The 18620-nt window shown below is 38.3% G+C and overlaps 1 protein-coding gene across 4 annotated transcripts in view; it reads right to left on the reverse strand.

Moving 5' to 3' along the window:
* LOC135471182 (uncharacterized) overlaps nucleotides 1-16028 on the reverse strand; it is a 39773-nt gene extending 23745 nt beyond the window's left edge. For 3 of the 4 annotated variants that reach the window (XM_064750282.1, XM_064750284.1, XM_064750280.1), the window contains exon 1: nucleotides 15894-16028. The gene's annotated coding sequence lies outside the window, so the exon portion shown is untranslated. Of the gene's footprint in view, nucleotides 1-4135; nucleotides 4446-15893 lie in introns of those variants that run through there. The other variant, XM_064750281.1, reaches the window with a different exon arrangement.
* Nucleotides 16029-18620: the final 2592 nt, after the last annotated feature.

The raw sequence follows: 18620 nt of genomic DNA on the forward strand, positions 1-18620 counted from the left end.
TTATGACAGCCTAAATTACAGGAAATGATTACGCTTATACTATGAGGGTAAACTAACATCGTGGGTATACAGATCTCACTACACGCACTATGGCCATGGGCAGAGTTATGTCTGACCGAGTTACACACATACACATAATACATACTAGAATACACATACACAGATCAGGGCATTCAAACCGTGCACCTGATTGTCATCACAGTTTAAACGGCCACAATAGCACAGTTGGTAGAAAGTCTGCTTTGGGAGCGGTAGATCCACGGTCAATTCTGTGTCAAGTCACACATAAGACCTTAAAAGAGGAAGTTGTAACTTCGTCCCTTGGCGTTCAGCATGAAGGGGATAGTACAACGACTGCTTGACCCGTATCTGTATAATGGCTCGGGCAGGGCGGTTTACTTGCCTTCGGTAAGGCGTCTCAGATAAAAGAGCAGTGGAAATCCGTCCTGCAACAAGGAGGCACATCACATGCACTCTACAGATTCCTATGTTGTCGTATGACTGAAAAACTTAAGTACGACGTTAAACCCCAAGCACTCACTCACTCATTACAGTTTAAATGTGAATAACAAATGTACAGATAAACATTGATTGTCAGAAATGGATGATCATCCATAGGTGTGCAAAACACTTTTTAACTTGTTCATCCTGCATTATATGTACTACATCACCAATTTTATTATTAACATATTGTAAATACGTTTATCATTATGGTCATTGGTGTCATGTACATGTAACAAAGTTTACAACACTTTATTTTCAAGCCAGTACTATGGTGTGCATGGTATAAATTGACAAAGGGCATGTGATTTACCCTGAAGGCTGAACTCTAACCAGTTTTCTCTATCTAAACACATGTAGCCAAGAGCCTATATTTACTTTATTTATCAATTTAATTGGTGTTTTATGCCATACTCAAAAATATTTCACTTTTTCGACGGTGGCCAGCTATATAGTGGGAGGAAATTTAACCAGTCAGAGCCTCACGGAAAACCATGACCATCTGCAGTTTGCTTAAAGATCTTTTCATGCACATATTGCCGGAGAGGAAGCCAGCATGAGCTAGATTTGAACTTACAGCGACCAAACTGATGAGCGGCTCCTGGGTCATTGCATCGTGCTGGCACACTAACAATCTCAGCCACAGAGGCCCCCACCCCGACCAACGCTCACATTAGCCTATGGCCAGGTCTCAAAAGACCATGTGCAAAGATTAAACACAAGTATAAACAGATTATGACATTTTATGTAAAAGTGTGTACAACTTCATGCGCATGCCACACGTTAAATAGTCTGAACTGGTACATACAAGTATCCATACAGTAGCCTTCAGGGTACAAATGACCAACATTAACCCACAGCCAGGTCTCAAAAGACCATAAGCTTAAACAGACAAATGTGACATTTCACACTGGCACTAAATGTGGCCTCAGAGCAATCACTGGTGGCAGTTCATACTTTACATATACATTTGTAAGTGTAATACGTTAACTGTACATGTGTATATGCATTAAAGCATGAAGCTAGCAAGTGTATTGTATTATCAACTCTGGTTCTGTACAGCACCTCTACTGCCCGCCATGTCTTTATAGTGCTAGAGGTCTAGCTGACAACTCCAACTCTATTCAGGGTTTACAAAGAGATCAATGGTCATCCCACATTTCCAAGAGGTTAAGGTATTTATCACACAGACAAAACCCACACATCACAAAAGATTACAGGAACAGTAGTTGACTTTAATTGCTGACCCTGCAGACACATTGGTTCCAACAATTTAACAATGGAGGCAGTTAACACTGAACAATTCCCTGGAGTGCATACACTGCAGTTAAGGGCAGAGAATCTTCATATACGCAGTACATATAGGTGTAGACACTGACAGTTCCCTGGAGTGCATACACTACAACTAAAGGCAGAGAATCTTCGTGTACACTGTACATATAGGTGTAGACACTGACAGTTCCCTGGAGTGCATACACTACAGCTAAAGGCAGAGAATCTTCATGTACACTGTACATATAGGTGTAGACACTGACAGTTCACTGACAGTTCCCTAGACTGTATACACTACAGCTAAAGGCAGAGAATCTTCGTGTACACTGTACATATAGGTGTAGACACTGACAGTTCCCTGGAGTGCATACACTGCAGTTAAAGGCAGAGAATCTTCATGTACACTGTACAATGGTGTTGACAATGACTAATGCAAAACAAAAGGCATTATAGACTGCCATATGTACACTGTGCACAGAGGCTAATTTACATCCCAGAACAAATGGCAACTATAAGGGATAAATTCATCATTTATATGATGACGTTTAGTATGAGTACATGTACAAGTACATGTGCATGTCAAAATGCCCTTTTCGAAAGCACATACATGTACAAGTACATGTATGTAAAAACCTTTTTCTGATAAGAAATTAATCCAACTTCACACAAGTTTTCTTACATGTATCTGACCCTAAAAGATGGATGAATCAATAGGAATCACACAGCATGCATGAAAGTAAAAATTACAAACTTTAGGTAAATTACAGTACATTTATGTCTGCACGTGGCTAATCCCATAACAAGACAACCCCCCATACCCTACTATAAAAATATATGTGTAAACAACAGATTCTTTCAACGAAAAAACCTCTAAAAACTGAAGTAGGCATCATTAAATAGACCACTTTTAAAAAAAATAGGCATAAATATACTTTCATTTCTTTTTTTTTTTTTTTTTAGCTTTTGTGAGAAGTAATAGAGGCGCTCAGGCATTAGAATTCTAAGGTGGGCTTTAGGAAGGTTCAGAGGTTGTTCCCAAAAATGCTATCAGAGGTTAGGAACTCTGACATCACAGGAAGCTTATCCAACCCTAATCACGACACTGAATGTTGGAATAACTCTTTTTGCCCATGAATGAAAGATTACTGAAATAATGTTCCCAAAAATGCTTCAGAAAAAAAGGGGGATGTGACTTCAGAGTTCCTAGATACCTTCAGTATGGCTCATATAGCCCACCATAATTTGATAGACTTTTTCAAATATGTCAAGGCATTCAACATTCAAAAATCTGAAAAAATAAATAAACGATTATTTAAGCATAGTTTTCAGCTCGTTATATGATGAACCTTACATATGAACTTCATATTTTAGCTTTCTTTTACTTCAAGTGCACATATATACATGTACATGTACAAGTAGCGTGTTACACTACACAATTTTCTGGTTTCAATCTGCACACGAAACCACATGTTCAGTGACGGCAAAGTAAGGACATGCCAATCACACATGTTGCGAGTATACAGGTCATGACAGAGATCCCAGGTGTAAAATCACCTTGGTTTTTCCCCTTTCTTTGTCTCATGAACCGTGAGTGCTTCCCTAACCTCTTTAAAGTCTCTTGTCAACATTCCTGACCTGTATAATGTAGGGTCTACAGGGTTGTACACCAGGAAGTGGAGCAGGCATAAGGCATACAGATGAGTCTAAGGATCTACACGTACATGTAATATGTACATTTTGGTTTACACATACTGTACATGTATTCGTTTATTTATTTGATTGGTGTTTTATGCCATACTCAAGAGTATTTCACTTATACAACAGCAGCAGGAATTATGGTGGGAGGAAACCGGGCAGAGCTTAGCGAAAACCCACGACAATCTGCACGTTGCTGGCAGACCTACTGTACATGTACATGTAGCTATATACTTAATTTAATTTGATTCAAAATGAAAAACAGAAATGGAAGTTTTACCTGTCTTTGAAACTAAACTCTTCACACACATGAATGTGTACACCCATGATGAGCAGTGAACAACTAAATACATATGAACACATGTACATTATAGTATGCGACAGCAGTATATTTCATACATGTACATGTAAAGTACACACATCAACATACATGTACAGCACATGATCATGATACACCTAGACATTATCTGTCAAATTTGTACACATGTACCCCTAAATTATACATCTACATCCAGTTCAGACTGCCAACAAATAGGACACTGCATGGCCTCACTCCAGCAGAGAAAAGGTCTGGTCAGGATTTGACCGGCTTTGACCATGCATGAGACATTCCCGACACTGACCATACAGCCACTGACACAAAAACCAGCCATCAGTTACACTGTACCTTCTAGGGCAGGGTGAAAGACTCAGGCCCCACACAGAATTCCTTCAATCCTAGACCTCTTCCTTTTGAACAGCTGTTCACTGCCTTAGCCCCCTCACAAGCACTTCCTGTCAAGGGGAAGCCCCTCTCCTTCTGTCACTATTGATCAAGTAATTCACTTTGCCTGTGTGAGATGTTCAGGGCCCACATGTTCTGCCAAGCCTGCACCCAGCTGATCAGCATGGGGGAATAATGGCCAATCCAATACAGTTTATCACACAGGCATTCCTTGGGGAACAGTGTATAAAGCTATGTTGACTACTGGTGTTTCCATGTCAGGTCTGTGTGCATCTGAACACTGTATAAGGAACATACCTGAACATCTACTTTATACATGCGCTCAACCAGGAAGTGAGATACATTGCGAATACATCTACAACTTGGTCCCAGGCGTAATACTGTCAGCCACACACACTGACACCCAACCTAATGGGATTAGCCACGTGCAGACATCCATTAATTCGCACTGAGTTTCCAGGAATGTAATTTAAGTGTTATGTACATGTACATTCACACTTCATCTGGTGTGCATTACTTGCTGACAAATTACTGGGGGTTCCTGTAACTAGGCTTGGTGTTTTTCAGGGAATCACATCCTGTATCAAACGAGATAATGATAATTACAAAAGTTTACTCAGGATCTGTGTGTGTGTGCATATATACATGTGTAATACATACATATGTACATGCTGCACAGATTAGATGGTGGCCATACATGGGAAGGTGTGTCAGCAACCAACGGATGGTTGTGGGTTTCCCCTGGCTCTGACTGGTTTCCTCCAACCATAATGCTGGCGGCCGTTGTATACATGTAAGTGAAATATTGAAACACCAATCAAATTAATAAAGAAATGAACTAGAAGTTGGCTGTGGAGTGTGCATGGGGGAAATGTTTGACATGCCTGTGTTTAGGTCACCAATATATGCATGCAAACACACACAAAAAAAACCCTAGTGTAACAAAAACAATACTTAGGTACATGATACCCTATAGAGGCCTTCCCTACACACATGCCCTACATACCTACATGGGCATGTACCAGCACACATGGACTGTATGAAGATGTGGACCACTTCCACATAACTTAATGGAAAAGCTTTGGCACAGCAGGGCTGGCCCCTGAGTCCATGACCACATGTAAACCTGCCCTCGTCATCTGTTTACACAAGACACGTCTACATCCTATAAAGCATGACCTCACAAAGAGATCCGTTAACGACCCAGATAAATTGGAGGTGTACATGTACATGTACATCATAGCTACAGCTCAGCCTGGCCCCTTCCTCATAACCTGAGGCGACGCAACATAAGTACCAGGTCGAGACACCTCAGGTAAATGCACACAGAAAACAGGCACATCTATCTTCCTGTCTTTCATGATATATGGGTGACGCTGGCCTGCTGCCACACTCTCCTAGCTTCCTAGCTCATATGACAGTTAGCCCAGTTGTCACATGTACACGTCTATGCCATGAATGTAACAATGAAATCAACAGTCCTCTATGCAATACAGTAAACTACCAGATATCAACTACACCAATCAGCAATATTTAATACTCTTGACAACCAAATGTACATAACCTCTTGATTTAAGGGCCACAGTAAAAGGGAAGGCCCTGATGCAAAAAACATTAACTTGCTCTACAATGTATTATGATGATATAATGTGTTTAGCAGCATTATTGTAATATATAGGGATTACACTTTCTGGCGAGCACACATTCTAGTGGAGACAACTCTGGGTTTTGAACCAGTGACCTCATGGTCAGGCACCAAATCGCCAGCAATTAATACATGTCAACTGTCTAGTGCACCACTGGTTCAAAAACAAAGTGTGGTGTCGCATAGTTTTCATCACTATAGAATTGGTTCCTTATACAGAACGTGCATAATATCAATAATGCTGGTTATACTTGCAAAATCCCTTTTCTAAAAGACATGCAATCTGATAAAGTGTATACATGGGTGGTTATACAGAGAGGTGTAATTTTTGGCATCGTCAACTAGTACCTTCCCTTACTACTTTATACATTGCTTCTCTTGAAATCTCATTTTATGGGCAGAACAGCAAATAAAACCGGTTTACCTTGTGTTCCCTTCGAAAATAACGCTCCAAATTATTTGTTGGTCGGAAGAACATCTTCTGTTACACAAATCTTCAAAAGTTTTTGCTTGAGTAAGAAATAAATGTTACTTGAAATTTTTGAAATCAGTATGTCTTATTTGTCAATGGACTCTTGTAAAGACTAGGGTTATATTTGTGTGTAACTTTCTATGTCACTACTTACGTCAATTCATTCACGCTTCGCTGATTCAGGCTGGTCAGATACGGAAGAGACCCTTTTCAGATGTAGCTCACGCGAGAAAGGCATGTAACACACGCATGTGACACACTTGCACATGCGCATTCAACCTTTACCGCGCTCATCTGTGTTAAAGGAGTGTAAAAACCACATTCTAGAACATTAGCTTGAATGATGTGGTGGTATAAGAAACCAGCTACAGACTCAACATGATGTCTGATGGCAGTTCAAATCCAGAGCATTTCGCAACAAGTTAAGTAAATCCTTTCAACAAAAAGTATAAATCGTGAAGCAATGTCTTATAAATGACCGACACATGTGACAGAAACTAGAATGATAAACGTCTTATTTGTGCAGTAAAAGCAAAAGACAGTGGGAAAAGAAAAGACGTCAGAACGTATGTGAAAATCAACATGTAAATATCACCATAGTCCTTACAGTTGCCTGCAATGATTTTAATGTGATCAGTAAGGAATGGTCATGTTTTCCATCGTTTTTGAGAGAACACAATCAAAAATAACCCACTTTGCTTTCTGCCCAAAACAACTAAGAAAAAACCTGTTCCCAAATAACAGGCCTGAGGGACAAAAAACACACGACAGATAACTGGCTCAAATTCAGATAGCCAAGAAACAGAAGTTGGACAAACAGACCGAAACACATGTAAAAGCAAAAAAAAAAAAAAAAAAACAAAACTTGTAGCATCGTCAATCACCAGGAAAAAGAAATTAGAACGTCAAAGTGGAGACAAGCTCAACAAAAGTCTAAGTGAAAGAACTTAAAATTTGCTTTGTTTTTTTTTTTTTATCTTTGATAGTAGTCTCAAGATTTAATGTTAATTTTCTCATTAACCCTCTAATTCAAGTAAAATATTGACTGATTGATTGTTGTTTTATTCCTAAAAATTCCATCCTCCTAAATGGACTCAAATCCATAACCGAAGTGAAAGATTATTCCACATACATGTACATGTGTATACCTGTACTTATAGCACACCTTTACAATTCAAGAGATAAAATATTCTTAGTGAAGTGTTAAAGCTTTTCTGTATTTTTGTATTTTTTCTCAACAGAATGAACATTAGTGGCTAAAAAAAAAAAGAGTAGGGTTAGAGAGACAGACAGGGGGTGGAAAAGCAGCTGGCAGGGAACTGGCCAGGAAACCACCCATTAATGACATGATCAAACAACATAATACTACATGCAGCACACCTAGTGCACAAAGAAAAGCGGGGTTAAAGAAGCTTTTCCCGCCTGAGCACTGAAATTCAACTTTGTGCCCCTTGGGCTCATCAAAGGTGCATGTCGTACACCAAGAAAAATAAAACTCCTGCACGAGTCTGATGTAATTTTGGGGCCCAGTAAGAAGCGAAGAATGGAGTGTTTGGAGTCCACAATGACCACATTTAAGGAGTATTATCAGCAATTGAAGAAGTCAGTAAGTATGAGGCAACAGAGATCACACTGCGTGATTACTCCAAGGGCTCTCTGCCAAATTTAAAATGTGCGAATAGGCAATGCCATCATTGTGGTGCCAATGGCTTCACACAGCACTGTCATCTACGGTGCATGTCGTGTGACTACAATGGGCCAACTGCAAGGTAGATGACAAGAAAAGCAAAACACTGAACAAGCAGGTATTTCTATAAAATATAAAAATTCAGAAATCATTGCCAACTTTTTCATTTTAGAATTGGTTTGCGCTCTCAAACAAATGCATTTTGATCAACTTTTCTATGAAAAGCTACATGTATTGTTGTGAATGAAATCCACGTTTTGTGTATGTCAATGTTCGTCCAACATACTAAATTCATCTGCTATTCTCAGATTGTTATAGGTCAACAGGGCTGCTTAGTTCTATAATATGTATTCTTTTCAGAAAATATAATGATTATTTTTTGTGGAAAACAATTCATAATGTGAATCCTGGTAGTCTGAAAATTGTATCAATTTCACATATTACGGTACACCATTTCATATGAGCGCCAACATACATATATACTTGCACATACTTATATATGCTGGTCACCCATTAGCTATAATAACTGACACAATGCACGTTCTATTGTCCTCTGTTATTCAATTATTGCACAATGTGTCAATAATTGACATATTAACAGGTTATACAGCATGTAATTTTATCAATGTCAAATAATAACACCCTGGCGTTGTTTTCCCAGTTTATAAATTGGTTTACACCGTGGGCTAGGACAAGTTTATCAGCTTAGCCGACATTAAACACATGTACATGTATCTGTCTAACACTTATAATTGGGACAAGCTCACATGCAGCCATTCAGTGCAATTTTGCCATACACACACTGGCTACTCAGCAAGCTTGCTGAGTTTTCACACCGTGAAAGTTACTTCCCCATAGTGGTGGCAATATAAAGTTTAACGGCAATGTCACATCACAACATTAAAGGATTCATTACCTGTACATTTGTCCAATTACAGATCAATATAGCATTAGATACCAAGTCTTTTTGGCTGGAATAATTACAGATTTTTTTAATTTGCTCTGAATTTGGCATAATTTACAGTTACATGTACACACCAAATTTTATGATTTAAGATATACACGTATAAATATGTCTATACAGGTACATGTACATGTAGATGTTACAGTTACATGTACACACCCATCTGCATGCAGGTACAAACGAACACACATTTATTTATTCATTTGCTTGGTGTTTTACACCATACTCAATAATATTTCACTTATACGACGGCAGCCACCAGGTAAAGCCCGAGGAAATCTCACATGACAACCATTCGCAGGTTGCTCCAGACCTTCCCACATACATCTGGAGAAGAAGCCAGCATGAGCTGGACTTGAACTCACAGCTAGCAACTGTACTGGTGGGAGACTCCTTAGTTATTGTGCCATGCAGGCGTGCTAACCCCCTTAGTCATTGAGGCCGCCCAAACACATGTAAATCAACATGCAGTTAAACTTAACACCCAACTGTACAGTCTACACTACAGATTGTTTTCGTTTTAGGCCAGCTAGCTGCCAGTTTCTTATTAATATTGGTGAAAGAAAGTATATATACAAGCACCAACAAAACTTTAGGTCTTCAGAATGTGAATAAGCCTCTCAAAAACAACTTACATACATGTATACATATATACATACATACACATGTACCTGTAACAAGTTAATGATATGTCAAATTTCATTGTTTGCCAAGCTGTTACAGTTAGCTGAAGTGGACAAACATTGAAATTTGAAACCCCCTGATCAATGTCATTATTAAGGATTTAAGGAGAAATGTCACTGTAATCTCTGAATCAATTTTGCCAGGTTTACGGTCCAACAATTACATTAGAATATCCCCTTATTTTCAGTATCTTATATCAAGTTCAAACTATTTTTTTTTAATGGGCAAATCAACATACCAATACCATAATAAATGTACACACAAGGCCTGCAAACAGGGATATGCAGTCATTGCTACTGTGCTCCTTGTAGGTTTCAGGAGTTCCTGTAACAGCCTCCTGTTTCACACAGGACATCATACCTGTACCAGGGATGAGACAGACACCGCAATGAAAAAAGAGGAAACTGTACATGTACATCACACTCCTAATTTGGTCATTTTCAGCATTTCTGAATTAAACTCTGAACATTTTTCTGATGTTTTTTTTTTTTTTGTATCAATAAAGATGAATTCCTTCAAAAAGAGGACAAATCTCAAGTCTGCTGTACTGGTACATGTAGTACATTTATGCTCATGATTAGCCTTTACCATGTATAATACTGAAGGTCAGTTTGGTCTTAAATGATATTACATATACTGCATTTCACCTAAAGATTAGCTGCTAAGTATTGCACGTCCGTAAGCAAATAGAGGCCTTTGAAGGACACTTTTAATGCCAAGAAATGTACCCTTTTTCTTTGCTTTGGTAATTATTCAAGCTTCACAATAAAGTAGCCCTATAACCATGATGGATGAATTAATCAGAATCCAGCAAAATGTGTCACTCACAAATGCTAAACTTTAGGTGAAATACAGTGTTTCTGTCAATCGGCCAGCCCTCCGCTCATATTTTATATTACATGTAATTATAGCTTTCAAGTAAATGTATTTATCTGTAGATGTCACACAGGTCTATATTGCCAAATTATTCACTACTGTAAATTTTCAACCTTTTTTCAGTGAAATTTATCCATAATTTAATTATTATAAAAATAACACCAAAAAGTGATGTGTTTGTGTTATTAAAGATGTAGGCTTCATAAAACTGTGCAGATTATTTCTCTCCAGCCTGTACTTCTCTCAGAATGTTTCAAAATACTGGTCATTGAGGTGGTTGAACAGGCTGAAGAATTAAGGTACAGGTATATCCACTGGGTTATTGGTCTATACTTGCTATTGTAATGATCGTCAAGTCACTTGAGACGTATGAACAAGACTATGCAACCACACCACTGCAGGTTCAAATCCAATCCAGATTTCACTGTGTGTAAGTATAACTGAGGACAATAAGCAGCCCAGGGTGCACCAGTTTGTGCTGTTTTACATTTGTGACCACAACTTGTCTTCCTCCAATGTGGCGTCCAGACACAATGCGGGTCACATGTGGATCAGTAACTTGCCAATGGTGGAGGCAGCTTACACAGGTATACATGTACAGCGCAATGATACATGGACTTGAGCACTCCACTTGTTAAACTGAATGCTATTGTGTACATATATGTGTACCATATTTCTTCTAATTATTGTGACACTTGGTATGCTCTTTTTACTAGCCAGCATACATGTAATTGTAGCAGGTGTATTTAGTTTCCTCTTTCTCACATTGTTAGACCACCTAATGAACAATGTACTCATACATGTACATGTACCTTTATTTTCTAAAAAGCTGGGAAAGAAATGTAATATTCTGCTTCCAGCACTAGTATCTGTCCCAAATATGAGAAGAATTAGGGTAAGTGAAGAACTCATGAGTACAATGGTCAGGCAGCAGTCAAATGCATGATGTGTATATAAACTAAATCCAATCCAGCTGAAACAATGCTGGTGATACATTTTTGTCCAGAGTACTACAATCTTTCCTCAAACTCTGCTCTTCTCAGCATTCATCGTATTCTTCCTACAAATCTTACGGCTGCATGCATTCGCTAGAACTAATCTTAAAGCATATGGCAGTAATTTAAGCCAAATACCCTAATTCTTCAACCTTTCATCCATTTTTTGGGGACGAATATTTTGAAACTTTCTTCAATGGAGAACTATGGGGTGTGGAAAAATAATCTGAACTGTTTCATCTTTTGTGACACAAACAAATCATTTTTGGCATCACTTTCAAAATAACTACATGTATGCATAAATTCTACTGGAAAAATTGTTTTAGAGGTTGAAAAAGTTGAAGATTTATAGTACATATACATGTATGTACAGTATATGATACATGCACAATACATGCACACCTATGTACATGTACATATTTGTACAAATTTTAAACAATACATATACAGGTACAGTAATCTATCCTTCCAAAATAAACAGGAAAATCATGCTAAAAATGATACCTCTTGGCACATACAGTTCACAGATATACTCCCTGCTTTCAGTGGTATGCACTGAAGAAGTTGGTAAAGTACACTAACAAGACATTTCCGTCTCAATATGAGTACAATATTTTGGTTTATTAACACAATGTTTTGATGTAGATGCGAACACTGTCACGAGTTCAAATAATGGAAACGTGTTAATAAACCAACAAGTTGCACACGCACATTAAGGAACATCTTGTCATATATAATATATTGCCCTGATCAAAGAGTATCCACATGCATATATTGCCGGACCCAAATACTGACATAACATACTGTGCTATGTAATATACATATTAAACTGTTCCCAAAAATATTATATGCACACAAATCACCAGAACACAAATATAATTCTTTTTTGCTGCCACAGTACAACTTGAACAACCAGTTCTCTTTTGTTTATTTCTTGCCACACAAAGACACCGATCAAGACCCTTTAGGTTTTTTTTTACTTTTTTTAACTGCTTGACAACATATTTGTTTACAACACACACATATACAGACTCTTGAACAGGATCATGTACATCAGCCGACAGTTAGGAATGGGTTGATTGGTGTAAAATCCAGGCAGTATACTCAACAAGATTTCACTTGTAAAAATTAGAAGTCAGTGCCATGGGTGAAAAAATTAGAGTCCAGTTGTACAGTGTACATAAACCACCAGCTACTGTACTACTTCAGTCTGAAGAGAAACCAAGCAGAAATATTGAATTGATACATGTATACAGGACACTCTATGGTACAGAACTAACACCAAAGTTCAAAAAGATTTAAGATGAATAAAACTGCAAGTAAAAAGCAGTTTCGTACCAGTTTCCTTATATGTAATAAAGTATCAGGCAGATGTGACATAAGTAAGGTAGATGTGACGTAAGTAAAGTAGATGTGGTGCAAGTAAGGTAGATGTGACGCAAGTAAGGTAGATGTGACGCAAGTAAGGCAGATGTGACGTAAGTAAGGTAGATGCGACGTAAGTAAGGTAGATGTACTAGGAACACATCAAAATGTGCATTTGAAACTACATCATTTGTGGCTACATGTATACATATACGTCAACGATGGTTCACACCAAGTCTTCTTACACCACGTTACATCAAGCATGCAAAACTGGAAATGACAGAAAACTTTTGTTTCCATACTACATTGTATATCCCAAAAATAACAATACACAATGCAATTTTAATTTAGGAAAGCAATTCAGGCTATCTTGATTCTTATCATTTAACCTTGCTCTCAAGACATACGTACATGTGCAAAATGTATGTAATGACAAACAGATTTTAACCAACAGTGCAAGTTCGATATGTACAGGAGTAGATATATGTACATGTATATTTAGGCAATCTTAAATTAGGGCTAGTGGTTTCTAACAGTTATAACCTTCATGTAGGACTACATGAATGGCCCAACACAAAACACAGAAACAGTGTGAACAACTAAAAGCTTTGTAAGCTTACTAAAGATGAGAGTATGAGACATAGCCATATCTAGAGCCATTTTAGTTCTGGAAAACGTTTTTTTGCTCCCAAAGTCTTAAGCGTCCAAAACTGCATGTAATCAACCTGTATTAACACTAACAAGTACATGTAAATATGATGGTTTACCAATAAAAAAAGTAAGGTTTTCATACAAATTTCTTTCATTCACAGACTCGGAAGCTCCCACAAAGGATCATTTTGTTGTGTTTCCTAAAATTTCTTTACGCGACCTGTCACAATGTCATCTTTATAGTTTGGGGCCACGGCCAAGAGTTGTTTGAAAGTGTATTAGCTAATACTGGCAATAAGTCAAACTTTATCTTTAAAGTTTTAGCCAAACTCTGCAGCCAACGCAGTTCTCCAAAAAAAATGAGTATAACAGCAGCAGTTTTAGTAACAGCAGGGTAACATGGCTACAGAACATGGTGGTTTTCCTTCTACATGTAAGTTTGCTGAAAGCAATCTGTATAAAGATTGGTACAGGTTGCATGGTATTGGCCAGTGAGCTGGTGTATGCTACCATATCTCCACGTTCCATACATGCCATAGCAGAAATCAATAGGAAACGCAAGTTAGCCGGAGAGATCAGTAGGACAGATCATGTGATAGTGAGCAAATCAAGTCCTCCCTCGCAATCCTAATGGCTGACACATGGGGCAAAGCAGTTTACAAAATAATTGCTATCTATTCACAAGACTCCTCTGAACGAGACTGGGACAGCTAGATAATTGGCCATCTGGATTTAGCTTCCTGCAGCCGCATGCAGACAGTCACAGTGGAACATGTCCAATTTTAGGCAAAGGCACAAAAGAAGAAACAGAGACTACCCTGAAATGGTGGTAATATTGTTTGCTTGGTAAAGGCAGGGGGAAAAGGGGCAGATGGCAGATACATGTTTGATGGATGACTCTGACAGAGGACTACAATTGGGAAGACTGGGGAATTCTGCAGCAGACAGCAGTTAGGGGTGAAAAGTCAAGCTCTAATCAATATCCTCTTATACAACCAAATCACCATCCCATTTTGGAAACCCCAGCAGTGCCTGGTTGAGGCGTCACTATGAAGAAACAGAGCGGAATGTATGATGTGTACGTGTGATAAACACACAGCGTGATAATTGAATTTTAGCACATGGTTTAATGCTCTATCAATGTATCTACCCTTGGCATGGCTATATACATGTATTCATTAGCTGCATATATATATATATATTTTTTTGCACCTCCCTAAGTTACTTGAACTTCCATTCTAAACAATCTCATGGGAATGTAAATTGTGTAACAAAAATAATCAAGACAAACTGCATGCATAAACTCCTGAGTTGATAAGAAGGAACTGTGCACTAATGATACATATACATGAAGGCCTACATGAGCAAGTGTACTTGCAGGCATAATTATGTCCATGAAAACAAATTACTGTCAAATGTGAGGTTCTGGAATCTGATAGGAGATGATGATGATATCGCGTGTGGATTATAATCTGTACATCAGTGATGTGCTGTGTACTGTAGCATGCATGAACATGCATATGTGTCAAATTTAATGTTGCATGCTGACCATCAAAAACAAAGATAGTGCAATTAAATTAAACGCTGAAGTCTAGTTTAAACAATTTCTGATATTTACCTGCTTCAACAGACAAATAGCAAAAATTGTTGAAAATAGACCTCACAGTTTAATTTAATTGGACTAAAATCATCAGAGCCTTCAGAGCTACTTTGTGTATGTATCATCTTATTATAACATATGTGGATGTGTGACCTACTTTTGGCACCATATTGGAGTACTGTGGCTATAAGTATAGGGCACCAGTACATGTTAACGGAACTCCAACATGGCTGACAGGCTATGGTTCTTCCTGGCGGAGGATGTCACGTGTAACCTCATGTATACATGTAAGTGAAATATTTTTGAGTATAGCACAAAACACCAATCAAAAAAAAATAAACCTTACATATTTATACTGAGATGCATGTCAATACACTGTAATTCTCATAGCTAATCTGCTGACTAGCTGGACAGCACAGCAATTCAACATTCACATAACACACAACAACCTGTTAATCGAATGACACTTCAAAAAAAATTTTTTTTTTTAAAGTAAAGATGATTTTCCTGTACAAGTCTCTATTTGGCTAAACTGCAAGGATATTAAACACTGTTTGTTACAGTACTGTTGGTACAATAGCTCAACACATTTTACTTGATTTAGGGAGCGATAAACTGTGATCACAACGCGGTACACGTAACTTCATAAAGTTAATTTTTTAGCGGAGCCCGAGACGAGCAAATCCCCGAAAGGCTTCATTTAAACTAATGTTTACAGGTGAGGAGGCACAAAAGGTAACAAACTGAATTGGTTCCACTCACCTGTTAGCATTGACGACTTCTTCAGATAAACATTGTGTGAGTGAAATCGAATAATCACCGATTCTTTGCTCAGATAAGTTGTATCCGGTTCACAGAAGTCAGAAAGCTTAAGTTACAGTAACGAGCGTCGTTCACCAACCTAAGCGGGGCTGCTCCTAAAATAGAAATCAATGCTTTTGTCGGACAAGGACTAGCCGAGATGGGTATCTAAAAACCGTAGCTGATATATTTTCTTTTTGCGGACAAGGACTTCTATATTCATGTAACGGTGTTTTACAAATTGTTGCTTAACGCCATACTGAAGAAATTTGCACTTAAACAACCCGAATAGCTTTTATGGGTGGAGTTACTGGCAAACTTTCATGCATGTGAAGCAGAAATTTTCACATTAAAATAACTTTGAACTGGTTCATAATTTGTTAATTCCTAAGTTTATTCCAATTTAGTAAGACACGTCTAGGCTTCTGGACTTTAAAACTATTGTTGCGTGTGTGAAGCAACAATGTTTCACTCGATCATAATTTCGATCACTTAATGATCAAATCAATCGGTTAATCCCCAATTTGTTACATTTTGTAACAAAAAAAAAAATCCATGCTTGCGAGATTAAGTGTTTTGTTTTTGTCTCAGGTTTAACGAATACGGTATTCAAGATTTGCGCACTTACATGTTGGCCTATATACACGTATGTCAGATTGTGAGTTGAATAGTCCAGGGTCGTCAAACTTTCACACGCGGTATCATGCAGATTTGCGCGCAACGGCCTCGAAAGGGTTTATTTTTGTTTAATTACTTCATTGGAGTTTTACGCCTTACTCAAAAATACTTTACTTGAACGACGGCGACCAGCATTATGATTGGAGGAAACAGGGCAAAGCTCGGGGGAAATCGACGACGGTCCACAGCTTGGTGACCTTATTATTATTTGATTATTTGATTCGTGTTGTATATTTCACTTATACGACGGCGGTCAGCATTACTGTGAGGAAACAGGGCAAAACAGGGCAAAACAGGGCAAAATCCACGACCATCAGCAGTTTTCTGCAGACCATCCCACGTACGTACGAGCGGAGAGGAGACCAGCAAATATGAACTGGGCACGTAGACTATTGATGGAAGACAAGTAGTGTCCAACGTGCATAGATACAAGTAAAACTTCAGTACAGGCCCCACGAACGCTCTCGAATGCTCATTTTCACTAAGGAGCCATGACAAATTAGAGCGGAAAATCTATATATACAAATTTCCTGTCATGTATTAAATAATTCCTATAAATGTTTTAGGGAACAGGCCGTGGTCTAATTGTTAAAGCCTCTGCCTTCCAGCCTCTACAGGTCACGCTACAGACGAGGGTTCAAACCCTACCTTGGACATGGAATATTGTTTCCCCGTTCTCACTGCCCGTGGGCCATTGGTGACAGTAAGTGATTTACGACGCTCGTGTCGCTGCTTACGCAGTACACTCAAAACATTAATCTGTTAACCTTAACAGAAAGTCTGTTGCCTGAGTGTTGCTAGAATGTATTGTTATTATAACATAATACTTTGTCATATTCAACATAATATTCTGTTGGTCAAATGGGATCTTTATGGTGAATTAATAGAATATGTCTGTTGTATTTAACAGAACAAAAACATACAGCATAGAGAGAACAACCAGAGCAGAGATGACAGAGTGATAGCTGGCGAATGCTGACACATGACCGGTGAAATATACGACCTCTTGTCAGCTTACCTCAGTCAGGGTTTTATTCTATCTGGTCACGCAAATGCATAAATAGTAGAAAATTACAAGCCTGACGCAATTAAAATCAAATTTTAATATCTTTATAACAGGGCTGAAGTCACACAATTTGAATTTTTTTTTCTCTGCTAATACGCAAGCAAATCATTAAATGGCGTATACTCCAAACCAAAATCCTGTCACATTGCATCACATGTTGTCAGTCTTCGAAGACACGGTAACAGTTTGTGTCAATTAATGTCTAAACGATGTACAAGACGAGAAGAAACCATAGATAACTGAAAGAGAAAATATAAGCCTGTTCAAGTAAAGTCAACGGCGAGAGGTGGATTCGAATTTTGGATCCTGTTTACAAAAAAACGAGTGCCTTTTAGGGTCGAAAGGCTTAAAATGGTACTTGTTGCTGCCTCGCTTGGAGCTCATCACTGAAAGGATACAGGACTGAGTGGTCCTGTGTTACTATAATGAGACTAGGTAGGATGTCATGCCTGGTGTCTTCAGCGTGACACTTCAGTGGTGGCATCACTTTGGCAATATGGACACGCCCTGCCACAAGAAGACAAAGTGTATGTACAACACCTTATGTCACCTCGTCGCTATATGACGGTTAAATTGTTAAGTACAGCATAAACTCACACACACACACACACACACACACACACACACACACACACACACACACACACATACATATTTATTATTTTCTGCGTGCTTTAAATCACATGCCCAGGAGTATTTCATTTTCACATGTACGACGGCGGCCACAATTATATGGTGGATGAAAACTGGGCAGTCAGGCGAAATCTCAACATGCGCAGGTTCAAAGCGATCACATATAGGCTTAGTTTAATTTGACTGTAAATTAATACAGAAAATAATTTTTTATTTCATACTCACAAATATTCCACTCATACACTCAAAAAATTAATCTGTTAATTTTAACAGAAAGTCAGTTGTTTGAGTGATGTTGGAATGTATTCTGT

The sequence above is a fragment of the Liolophura sinensis genome, chromosome 7 (assembly GCF_032854445.1).
Source record: "Liolophura sinensis isolate JHLJ2023 chromosome 7, CUHK_Ljap_v2, whole genome shotgun sequence".
In the NCBI taxonomy this organism is placed as follows: Eukaryota; Metazoa; Mollusca; class Polyplacophora; order Chitonida; family Chitonidae; genus Liolophura; species Liolophura sinensis.